The 12,373-nt window shown below is 33.2% G+C and overlaps 1 protein-coding gene and 1 pseudogene across 7 annotated transcripts in view; both read right to left on the bottom strand.

The window, feature by feature from the left end:
• The window catches only part of Slco1a2 (solute carrier organic anion transporter family member 1A2), a 118,988-nt gene that overhangs the window by 59,604 nt on the left and 47,011 nt on the right, over positions 1-12,373 (bottom strand). The gene's annotated exons all lie outside the window — the stretch shown is intronic.
• Positions 1,626-2,858, bottom strand: LOC110598505 (carboxypeptidase M pseudogene; annotated as a pseudogene).

The raw sequence follows: 12,373 nt of genomic DNA, 5'->3' as shown, positions 1-12,373 counted from the left end.
CCAAATGGACTTTTATGTATTCAAAGAAATATCTACAAATAATGATATAAAACCAATTTCTTATTTTCTCAATTTTAAAGAAAACTTAAATATTACAAAAGTTTATTTTTAAAATTATAAAAGGGGCTGGGATTGTGGCTCAGCTATAGAGCACTCGGGACCTAGCATGGGCGGGACCCAGTTTCGATTCTCAACACCACATAAAAATAAAGACATTGTGTTGTGTCCACTTACAAAAAAAAAAAAAAAAAGATTCTCTCTCTCTCTCTCTCTCTCTCTCTCTCTCTCTCTCTCTCTCTCTCTCTTTCTCTCTCTCTCTCTGTCTCTCAAAATAAAAATAAAATAAAATAAAATTATAAAAGTATTTAAGTGTAAAAATTCCAAAATCATCAAATTAGTTTTCTTAGATTTTTAACAATTTAACATAATAAACTCTAATCTACACTTTAATATACGACTTTCCAAGGTCTAATTCAATATAAAGTCATTTTTTAATTTATTTCCTCTCAGGTCATACTTTTTCTCATAATATTAATTTAAAATGATTGTATAGCACATATTAAATAATATGACACAAAAAAACAAAAAAAAAAGTCTTCATAATGCCTAATATCATACTAAAATAAACTTCATAATTTCTTACATATTGATCTAAAATAAAACATTTTAGTTAGAATATCTATTTTTAAACAAACTTTTTAAAATTTTATCAATATTTATAATTAACAACAATCTTTGGAAACAGTAATATACAGAATGAAGAAGAAAAAGGAAATAATAATGATTCCTAGGTTTCTATCTTGTTGGTAAAAGTAATTGAGATAGAGAATACAGAAGGAAGAACAGAACTATGGGAAAAAAGCAAATTCAATCTCTGAGGTGATGAGTGTGAAGTACCTATAGGTCACATTCAGGTGGATGTGTTCAGTGGGTAGAGATTAGAGTAATGCATTTGCAGGTCATCAGCATGACAAAGGACTCTGGCATCTGGTTGCAGAAACATAGAGACTGAATCTGGATGGGAAGAGACTTCATGGACTTATATCTTCAGGGCTCTATAGACATAACCTTTTCATCTCATCAAGCCCCTATTTTCTTGAGCTACTGAGATATTTCTTTCAGAGTACCTTAGAACATTTGCAAAACTAAATAATCCCAGTTTATGGTTATTTCTTCTTGCACTGAGAACTGATTATATATGGCACTTACTATTTCTTCACATAATAGCAGACAAGGCAAGAACATGTACATAGCAGGTGATTAATAAAGGTGCATCTCTATTACTTAAAGTCATCTAAATCTCTGTAAAAAAAATTAACTTATGCTTCTTGCAAGAATTTCTGGTTTTGCTTTTCAAGTTTAACTTTTTAAAAAAATTTAAAGACTGATTTTAAAATATAAGTCAGCAGTACTTAATAAGTAGGTATCTCCCATTCATCATCAAGACTGAATTATTTCTTTCATTATCACTACATTTTAGTTATTGAAGATTTGAAAACATCCATTTCTCATCTTAAATCATGGAGTTTATCCAGCTGAGGTTTCAGAGAGGGTTAGGATTATAGTATCTGGCGTGACTAATCCCTGATTCCAGTTAGTGATGGAGATTGAATTTCACATTTTGCTTATTTGAAAAATATGTGCAAAAAGAGTCACTAAAAATGAGAACAAACTAGGCTTTGTTCCTGTTGAATGGTTTAGATTTTTTTTTTTTTTTTGGTATAGAAGAATCATCAAGCATGAAGAATTTGATACTGGAATAAAATCCAATTGTTCTTGAAATGGAAGTAGAATATCATTTTTAAGATCATGGAAGTTCTAGAACTTCTCTGGAATAGTGACCTTTGTAAAGCATGGATTATAACATGAGATTGTAACAATCATTATGTAGGACCCAGGAAAGAAAAGGAGACATACTATTCTCTGAATTTGTTGATATAATCAACAAATATAGAATAATGGTAGATGTGCTTTCTGTCTTAGGTTTCCACAATTAGATTAGTAAGGTAATGGATTGCCATTGTGATAAAAACTTGAACCTTCACACTTAGCATACCTTCTGCATATATTCAATTAATGAATCTCTGTTATTATTCCAGAAGAATGGATACCTCTCCTCTTGAGGATATTTATACAGTGAGCACTCCAGTGTAATTTTGAAACAAACACTGGGCTCAAATATAATTGCCATGTTACATTCTACTTTGAAATAAATACCAAGAGTATATATCTATAACTCCATTAGGAAAATTCATTTTGCTTTTCATACTTCTGTCCTTTCTTCATGTTGGGTTTCTTGACACATAGGTAGGTGTATATGAAACATTGAAAAACTCTATCATCATGGGTTAAACTCCAGGACATAATGTCCCAATTGCTAAAGCACCATTATCAAATAGAAAGGGTTACCAGGGCACCACTGTGGTTTACAAAGAGGACAAATGTTTCCATGTTCAGCTATTTCATGACTGCCACAGTTTGGGGATGTTTTGATATGTTATTAAACTCAAAATCATCAGGAAAATTTCCATTCAGGTCATACTTGTAATTATTTCCCTTTCTGTTAGTATACAAACATTTTTTGTTTTTGTTTTTGTTTTTTGTTGTTTGTTTAAGAACTTTGAATACATCTGGGTTTACTGAAGACATGATGGATATCCAGGTACTATTGATTATATTGTGATTCCAGGATCTTTTCCAACACTGATTATAAAATATTCAAGCAGACTTAGCAACGATTTTATCTCATATTTTTCATTTGGACTCTGGGAACTCAGTTCTGTGTTCCTTTGGAAATTACTCCAAAACGTGAACTCACAGTTTTCTACCTTGAATGACCTCAATGGCACAAAGTTCATGGGTAAAAAATCAATCAATTTGGTGAATACATCCAATCCTTTTGGGTTGACAAGTCATTGAAGAGTTCATAGGTCTAAAGGGTTTGCTAAATATTGATGTGGTAATGTTCTCATTTAGCAAATAGGAAAACATCCATTTTGTAGTACACATGCATGAAGAATATTTAGTAAAACAATTACATGCACACAAAGTTTTGACTAAAAACCAAAATTACTGAATCTCATTATTTTTACTGAAGTTCATGATTTTTAGCCAAAATATATCTTCATTTTCTGCCTACTTGCTTATCATTCTTTAGGCCTTTTCATATTATATAACACTCCTAGCCAGAAATGAACTTTGTTAAAATAAGAGCTTTTAGAAAGAGTTCTATTTATTTGATCTGCTTCTTTAGACACTTATTATTTTGGTAAATTTTATTTTGATTGAGCTTTAAAATACTTATACATTTATTTCAGTATGGATTCACGGGGTTTTTTTTTTATTCAATGGGATATAAACTACTTCTGGGTTATTATATTCATGTTAAAATTTTCCAGTAGCAGCTCCTTCAATTTGATTCTTATATCCCAATATGTTCCCATCCTAGTAGAGTCCTCTTCAGACTGATTCTTATACCTTTTTGATATGACCCAATTATTTTTTTTTTAATTTTTTTTATTGATTGTTCAAAACATTACAGAGCTCAAGACATATCATCTTTCATACATTCGACTCAATTGGGTTTTGAACTCCCCAAATACATAATACAGACTCACTTCTGTTACATACTCACATTTTTACATAATGGCATATTAGTGACTGTTGTATTCTGCTACCTTTCCTAGATATGACCCAATTATTGCTTAAGCACTTCTTTGCTTTCTGTGACTAGAAGATTTCTGGGCTCTTTTTTTTTTTACTTTCCCAGGAAGAGTTCTCAAATTAACACTGTCTACAGGGCATCCTGGTTCCTTCTATTATGATATAATATTTTAAAACTAAGAGATATATGAATATATATGTGTATACCCAGGAAATATATATGTGTATCAATAAGTATAGATAAACATAGGTAAATATACAGATATTTACATGAGTTTATACTGAATTCCAATTCCTACCCAATGATCAAGAATTACAACACTTGTTTACAATTGCAGATAAAATTAACATTCAGAGAAGCACAAAAGTTGTAAATATACAGTTCAATAAGTACTGACAATTGAATATGCCTATATAGCTAATATCCTACCAAGATACAGAATATTTCAATCATGCTAGAAAGGTTCTTCGTGGATACCACAGTTTTGAATGCTGAAGTCATTTGGGATTTTCTCAGAGTAGATTTTTTAGTAATATCTAGGAGTACTTTAACTAAGAACTTTAAAAACTTAATTAAGAATGATTGACCACATCGTGGAATATACACAAATTGTTTTTTAATGAGTTACGATGTTAATTTTCCAAAGGAAAATAAAATAATAAGGAAGAAATGAAACCTTCAGCTTTGTTACCTCAGTCTGTAAATTAAGGTCACATATGGATTATGTTTCTTATAAATTATTTTAATCATCTTTTTTGGTGACCCATATTTATCTGCAAATAATCTTTCCTTCCCTTTTAAAAAAAATCTTGTTTCTCTTTATTATCAACTCCAGATAATTTTTTGATATTGAGTTCTTATATCAAAGAGATTTTGTTTTTCTCTGGTATATTTGACTTTTAAACCTAGAATATTTTTATCTTTCCATGCACCTATCAATAAATTCATGCCCTTCTTGAATTCATTAAAATAAAACTAATCTTGTAAAAGATCTTCTGCTACTTTTTAAATTATTAGTCAGGGATGGCAATAACCTGTATTTGAAATTGCTTTGGGATTTGACCATGTGTATCTGTTCTGAGCACTCTGTCCTCTGGCCAGTTCCTGTGTTCTCTAAACGATGGCAATGAAAACTCCTTTTGTACTTTTTTGTTGCTACTGTTTTGTTTCTTTGCTTTGGGTTTCTTTGTTTTGTTTTATTGCAGTAGGTTAGCTAACAGACCCAATTAGAATGAAAAAATTTAAAATAGTCATCATGAAGATTAAAATAAGAAGTTGAATGGAAGAGAGTAAAGGAACTGGTGAATAGCATTGACTGCTAGACTGGAGAAGATTGGAGAACGTAAATTTGTAAAGATGTTTATCAATATCATTATGTGATTTATGATGGAAATATTCAATAGACAATAAAAAAGAAGGAAATAAGTAGATGTTTGTGTTTACATAGAATTTGGAGTTAGCTATGTATATTCAGCAATGGGGTAATGAAGTAAAGGTACCTATATATGAGGCCAGTAGGTATAAAACTGAAATTATGGACTATGAAGTCAAGTTTGAATACAGAAAAGAAGGAAGAATTAAGGAAGTGATATTAAAATCACAGGGAGGGTAAAGTGATGAGTAATATAATACAGGTGAAAAGTTGGTTCATTAAAAAGATTAAAGAATTAGATAATTATATCACTACTGTCAAAGAGAAAATACTCAACAGTTTCCTGGTGGAAGACACCAGATGGGAAGTAGCTTCTTGAGGTTCCAAGGCCACTGAACAGCCACTTTACAGTCTATTTATTTAGAGTGCCAGTGAAAGTCAATGAAATACAAGAGTGCAAGAGTGCTCAGAAAGGCAATACCAGGGTTTGAATAATTAACCCATAAGGGTGTGAAACTTATTCAGACTAAGCAAAAAAAGTTTTTCTAGTGCATCATTTCTAAAAATTTCTAACACATCATATAATAAGACATGTGGAATCTTCTGTCATTTAAAAGAAATTCCCTGGACCAACACTGTAAAAATAAGTATATATGTTTCCCTGATACATTACATAAGCCAGAACCCCACCATCTGTGTCATAAGAGACTCAGTCCAGAGGATAGTCCTTTTCTGAAAGAAATATGGAATTTACTGGTGACCATTGTTGAGAATCTCAATGATCCATGCTCTTGGTCGGCCATGGATACCATTAAGAGATGCTACTTCAGAACAGGGCTCTCTGAGAGCAAAGGGGGCAATAAGAATGCGAAACAGTAGAGGCCAGTTTGATAACACTTGAATATAAGTAAAATGGGTACAGTCATTATAATAAACATCAAGGTTAGTGTCTTAGTCCATTTTTGTTGTTGTTGTTGTTGTTGTTCCTAATAATAAAATATCACAGACTGGGTAAGTTATAAAGAAAATAGGCTCATGGTTTTGGTCCAAGGGCAAGGGCTCAAACCTATTAATCTTCTTCTTCCTGCCAGAGTCCTAAGTCAGCACAGGGCACCACATGGCAAGAGATAGGGATGGCAAAAGAAACCTAGCCAAACTGTTTTTTATAGCAGAACCACTCTTGACATAACCCATTTACCCATTAATCAAATGAATGAATTAATCCATTCATGAGGGCAGAGTCCTCAGAATCACCTCTAAAGGATCACCTTGCCTCATCTCTTAAATCTCATAACGATGATTAAATTTCCACATGGTTTTTTTTTGGAAGGGACCAAACATATTCAAACCATAGCAGATAGGGTAGCAACCAGTAGGATCTGAACTGCAGAAAGTCATGAATATAGTTAACAGTTCATGAACCTTTAGGTGCAAGATAGATTGGTACCTAACAAAGTTATTACTCAATCCACACAATCAATAAACATCAAGGACACATTGCCAGTAGGCTGAGAACCTTACCCCTAATAAAATGTTGCAATACCTTGTTTAATTTCCCAGTATGAAACATTTTTCATATTGGAAATTACTGACTGAAGGAAGGACCATGTCCCCAAAAGGAAGGGAAGATGACGTCTTAACAAACATATGTGATTTCCTCCACTCCTTGCACAAAGCTAGCTGTATGGCCATATTCTAGGGTATATGTAGTAGGGAAAATCTTGTACCCAAATATCTCAAAGACTGATACACAGGCTCTGAGTGGAACTGATACCTGGAAACCATATTAGTAATTAGAGCACCCTGTTAGTCTGCAGCCACATGTGGGCATACAGTAAACGTCCTCTTCTAGGTGTGGCTCACAGTGGGTCCACTAGGTTCACAAATACACACGATCATTCTTTGCTTCCAAATAATTAGAATGGCCATTCTTGGTAGATGGTAGAACTCCACATTTGTTCCTTAGCTTGCACGGTAAGAACTATCATAGTGATAGATACAGAGCATCAGAAATTAATGCTACTGTTATAAACCAAAAGATGCAGTATTACTTTACTACCCTCTATTTAATGCACCACTCTGATCCCTGAAATAAACAGACAAACCCTGAAAGATGATAGTATATTACTACAAACTCAATCTATCCCCCTTTGCAGTTGTTGTACTAGATGTGAAATATTTTCTAGGAGAGAGTAACATGCCTTCACATACATGTTATACCACCTTGACCTGTAAATTTTATTAATTTCTACCCTTATCAGTGAAAAAAAGAATCAGAAGTTATTCACATTTATGTGAGAGGAAAAAGAGAATACATTCACATAGATATCTATGAAAGGAAAAGACAGTATATGAAGGTTATGGCATAGTATAAGAATCACAATAGAGATCCTTAGGAATATAAGGGCAATACAGTATGCAGCTACTAGACCATGGAATAGATGGAGCACAGATCAGGGTACATAAAGTGACCATGTGGCTAGAGATGCCCACAATGTTCTAGGTTCTTTCAGACTCTCCACATCATAGAGTGTGTGGGCCTTGCATATCATAAGGAGAAGTAATATATTCAGGACTAGGCACAAATGGGTTAAGGGCACACATAAGCAGCATTGGTAGGCCAGACTCCAAGTCACCCAGCAAGGTTGTTATCTGCATCTCTCCCTCAGATCACATCTATAGCATTGGCAAAGTTCATTAACATCCGCTAATAGAGAAGGCAGAAATTCATAGATGGGCAAGTTTAATACAAAGGTACAAGACAAAAATAAACTGCTGTTGCTCTACAGCCCCACTTTGTGGTGGCCTGAAAGAATGATAGCAGGCCATCTTCCCAGTTACCAGAGCTTCAGAAGGTACACATGGTCGTCTTACTTTACATAAAAAGGGAAGTAGTCCAAATATATGCAAATTCACAGGAAGTGGTACTGTTTAGAGACTTTTTAAGAAGAGGTCTGAAACAAGTGGATGGTTTTGTTTTTTTTTTTTTTAAGAGAGAGAGAGAGAGAATTTTTTAATATTTATTTTTTAGTTTTCGGCGGACACAACATCTTTGTTTGTATGTGGTGCTGAGGATCGAACCCAGGCAGCAAGCATGCCAGGCGAGGGCGCTACCGCTTGAGCCACATCCCCAGCCCATAAGTGGATGGTTTTATAGGAATTCATACATTAACATGAAGATCTTTGAATGGCATGGTAATGTCTACAAGGGAGCATCTACCATGTAAGAAGCACTAACAAAAATAAACAAAATGATCCAACCAGTTGGTATTACTCAGTGGGATTGCCCTAGAGCTGATATATTGAGCACATATATTGAGTCATGGAGGTGACCAGGAGAAATAGAAAAAGATTCCTAAAAACAAAGCTAATCCAGCTAGTGTCATGATGTTTACCCAATTATTCAGGAAGAGAGACCAACTCTGAGCCCCAGCACAGTACATTGGAGAAAACTATTCAGTAATTTGAAGGTAAATAGCATCCTTTCCACCCTGAAAAGGGTATTGATTCATTTGTACTGTGACTGATATGTACTATATGTGAAAATGCCTTGCCTCTTCACAGGGCTTGGGCCATTATCTAATCATGTATAAAGTGCTCTGTAACTCCTGGACTGCAGATACCAAAGTTATAAGCCCCAGCACTACCTGTGGGATCTAGGGATGATCACCCTGATATCATACACTTCTATGAGTGTGAATACCAGTGCCACAAGCCCCAAAGTTAACCACACATGCCCCAGGAATCCTAGAAAACATCCCCTCCATAGCCTACAAATTTGGATCACAGCTGCTAGTGCCCTGGTACCACTTTGTCCCCCAAGATCTGGAGGAGGTATCATCTGGTCCTATAGCTCCACAAAAGCATCTAACAGTGCAACAAGCCCCAGCACTGTATATAATCACCTCATAAAACTCAGGGAAGATTAAAACCTTAAGACCATGATTACCAGTGCCATACACCCTAGCACTACCTGGGCTCATCCTATGGAACCTGGGGAAAAGTCCTCTTCCAATTTTGTGGCTCACCTCATGGCTTAGGGACTGTGGCTGCTGGTGCCACAACCCTTGACATCACCTATGCTTTCCCTTAGGGAACTGGGTAGAATATTTTCCACATCCACACTACAAAGACTGTGTCAGCTGCCACCAAAAGTTCCAGTGCCATCAGGGCTCAATTCTGTGGAGCTTAAAACCTAACTTTTGAAGGAAAAAGATTTTTTTCATTTAGATATCAGTTGGATAGATGCTTTGGGTTTAGTTATAGGGTAACTCAAACATATTTTCTTTCTTTTTTTCTTTTTTTTCTTTTTCTTTTTCAAACGTATTTTCTTGTTGGGTGTAGTGGCACATACCTCTAATCCCAGCTGCTTGAAAGGCTGAGGCAGGAGGATAACAAGTTTGAGGCCAGCCTCAGCAACTTAGCAAGACCTTGTCTCACAATGAAAAAAGATAAAAAGGGGCTGGGATGTAGCTCAGTGGTAAAGCACACCTGTTCTCAGGCACCAATACCAAAAAATAAAATAAAATAAAGTATAATCTCTGTGTGATTTCTTCATCTTTAATGAAGATTGTTGTATGATTATGCAGTGGATGTATCACTGCATAATCATACAACTATCTTCATGAACTACTGCAATCTAGATTATAGAGGCACTCAGATACTGCTGAAATCAATTAAAGATGAAGAAACCAAGAATATTATACTCAAATTATCCTTGAAAACTGAAAGAAAAAATAGTCTTTCCCAGATAAACAGAAACATAGAATTCATCACCACAGGAACAGCCCTAAAAGAAATACTTAAGGGAAGCCTACATTAGAAACAAAACAAAGGTAACTACCATCATGAAAACACTAATATACAAAACTCACTAGAAAAGCAAATAAGTGAAAGAAAAAGAGAAGAAAACCAAACCTTAGTATGACAGAAAACTACCAAGTCCCCAAACTAAATAATAAGAGAGGTAGAAAGGAACAAATAATATATAACACAAGCAGAACACAATTGACAAAATTATAGAAGGAAATTCATTCCTATCCACAATAACTACAAATACAAATGGATTAATTCACTAATCAAAAGACACAGACTGGCTGAGTGAATAAAAAACAAGACCCAACTATACGCTGCCTATAAAAAGCTCACTTTTCTAGTAAACATACACATAGACTAAAAGTAAAGAGTTGGAAAAAGATATTCCACAAATGGAAATCAAAAGCAAAAAAAGAAGTAGCTATACTCATATCAGATAAAGCAGACTTTAAATTTTAAAAAATGGAAAAGGGACTAAAACTATTCTTTAAATATTGGTAAAATGATAGATTCAGCAAAGCACAATATATGCAGATATAGCAATTATAAATATATATGTATCCAACACAGGACAACCCAAATATATAAAGCAAATAGTATTAGTTCTAAAGGATAGATAAACTCTAATACAATAATAGTGGGTGAGTCTGATACCCACTTTTCTCAATGGATGAATCATTCAGACAGAAAATCAACAAAGAAATAGCTAATTTGAATCATAGTGTGGAGCAAATGAACCTAACCAACATTAACAGAGTACTTCATCTAATAGCAGAATGCATTTCTCTCATCAGCACATGGAAAATTCTCCAAGAGAGATCATATGTTAGGCCACAAATCAAGTATCAGCAACTTCTCTAAAATTGAAATCATATCATATATCTTCCCAGGCCACAACAGAATAAAACTGAAAATCAAATGTAAGACTATAAAAAAAATACATGGAAATTGAGTAAAATGCTCCTAAATGAGCAATGAGAAATAAAAGGAAAATACAAAAAAATTTACAAATAAATGAAAATAACAACAAAACATACCAAAATCTGTGGGATATTTTGAAAGTAGTACTAAGAAGGAAGTTTATAGCAATAAATACACACATTTAAAAAAATAGAGAGATCTCAAATAAACAACAATGCAACTCAGAGACTTAGAAAAGAACAAAACAAACTCAAAATTAGTAGAAGAAAAGATATAATAAAGATCAGAGCAGAAATAAAATTGAAACTAAAAAAATACAGAAGATCAATGAAAATGAAACAGAGTTTTTTAAAAAAGACTAACCAAAACTGACAAACCTTTAACAATACTAACCAAGAAAAAAAGAGAATCAGAAATAAAAAAAGAAACATAAAAATGATACAACAAAAATACAAAGGATTGCAAAAAACTATTATGAATAATCATATGCTTATTTGGGGTAAAAATGGGAGTTCATAACCCACTTGAATCTAATGTATGAAATATGATATGTCAAGAGCTTTGTAATGTTTTGAACAACCAATAAAAAAATAAAAAAATAATCATATGCATAAAAAACTAGAAGAAATTGATAAGTTTCTGAAAACATACAAAATTGAACTAAAAATAAGAAATCTAAATTAAGAATCTTCCATCTAAAAATGTTCAAGTCTTGAAGGACTTACTGTTAAATTCTATAAAATATTTTAAAAAGAGCTAATTCCAATTCTTCTTAAACTATTCTAAAAACTGAAATGGAAGAAACTTCCAACTTTTCATGAGGCCTACATTACCTTATTCCAAAACCAGACAAATACAACAAAAAAAGTACAGATCCATATCCCTCATGAACACATATGTAAAAATAAAATACTTGCAAATCAAATTCAACAGCACATCAAAAGTTCATGCACCATGATCAAGTGGGATTCATCCCAAGGATACAAGGATGGTTCAACATATGCAAAACAATAAATATAACACAACATATCAACATAATGAAGGACAAAAACCATGTGATAATTTCAATAGAGAAAAAGCATTTGATAAGATTCATCATGACTTCCTGATAAAAACTCACAACAAATTACAGAAGGATCCATACCTGAAAATACTAAACATTTTATATGACAAACTGATAGCCAGTATCATACTGAATAGGGAAAAGCAGAAAGTGTTTCCTTTAAGACTGAAACAAGACCAGCATGTACATTTCACCACATTTATTTACTATAACTGGAAGTCTTAGCAAAAGCAATTAAGGAAGAGAAAGAAAGAAATAAAGGGCATCCAAATTAGAAAGAAAGAAATTAAATTATCCATGATTACAGATGACATTATTTTATATGTAGAAAAAAACTAAATACACCATCAAAAAGCTGTTAGAATTTATAAATAAATTTAGTATAGCAGAAGGCTATAAAACCAACACACAAAAAAACAGTAGCATTTTTATATATCAATAATGGACTTGCTGAAAAGAAATTAAGAAAGCAATCACCCTCACAAAGCTTCAAAAAATAAAATATTTAGGACTAAATTTAACCAAGGAAATGAAAGGG

Source organism: Ictidomys tridecemlineatus, chromosome 6 (genome assembly GCF_052094955.1).
Source record: "Ictidomys tridecemlineatus isolate mIctTri1 chromosome 6, mIctTri1.hap1, whole genome shotgun sequence".
In the NCBI taxonomy this organism is placed as follows: Eukaryota; Metazoa; Chordata; class Mammalia; order Rodentia; family Sciuridae; genus Ictidomys; species Ictidomys tridecemlineatus.
This window is presented reverse-complemented; position numbering and strand designations above follow the sequence as displayed.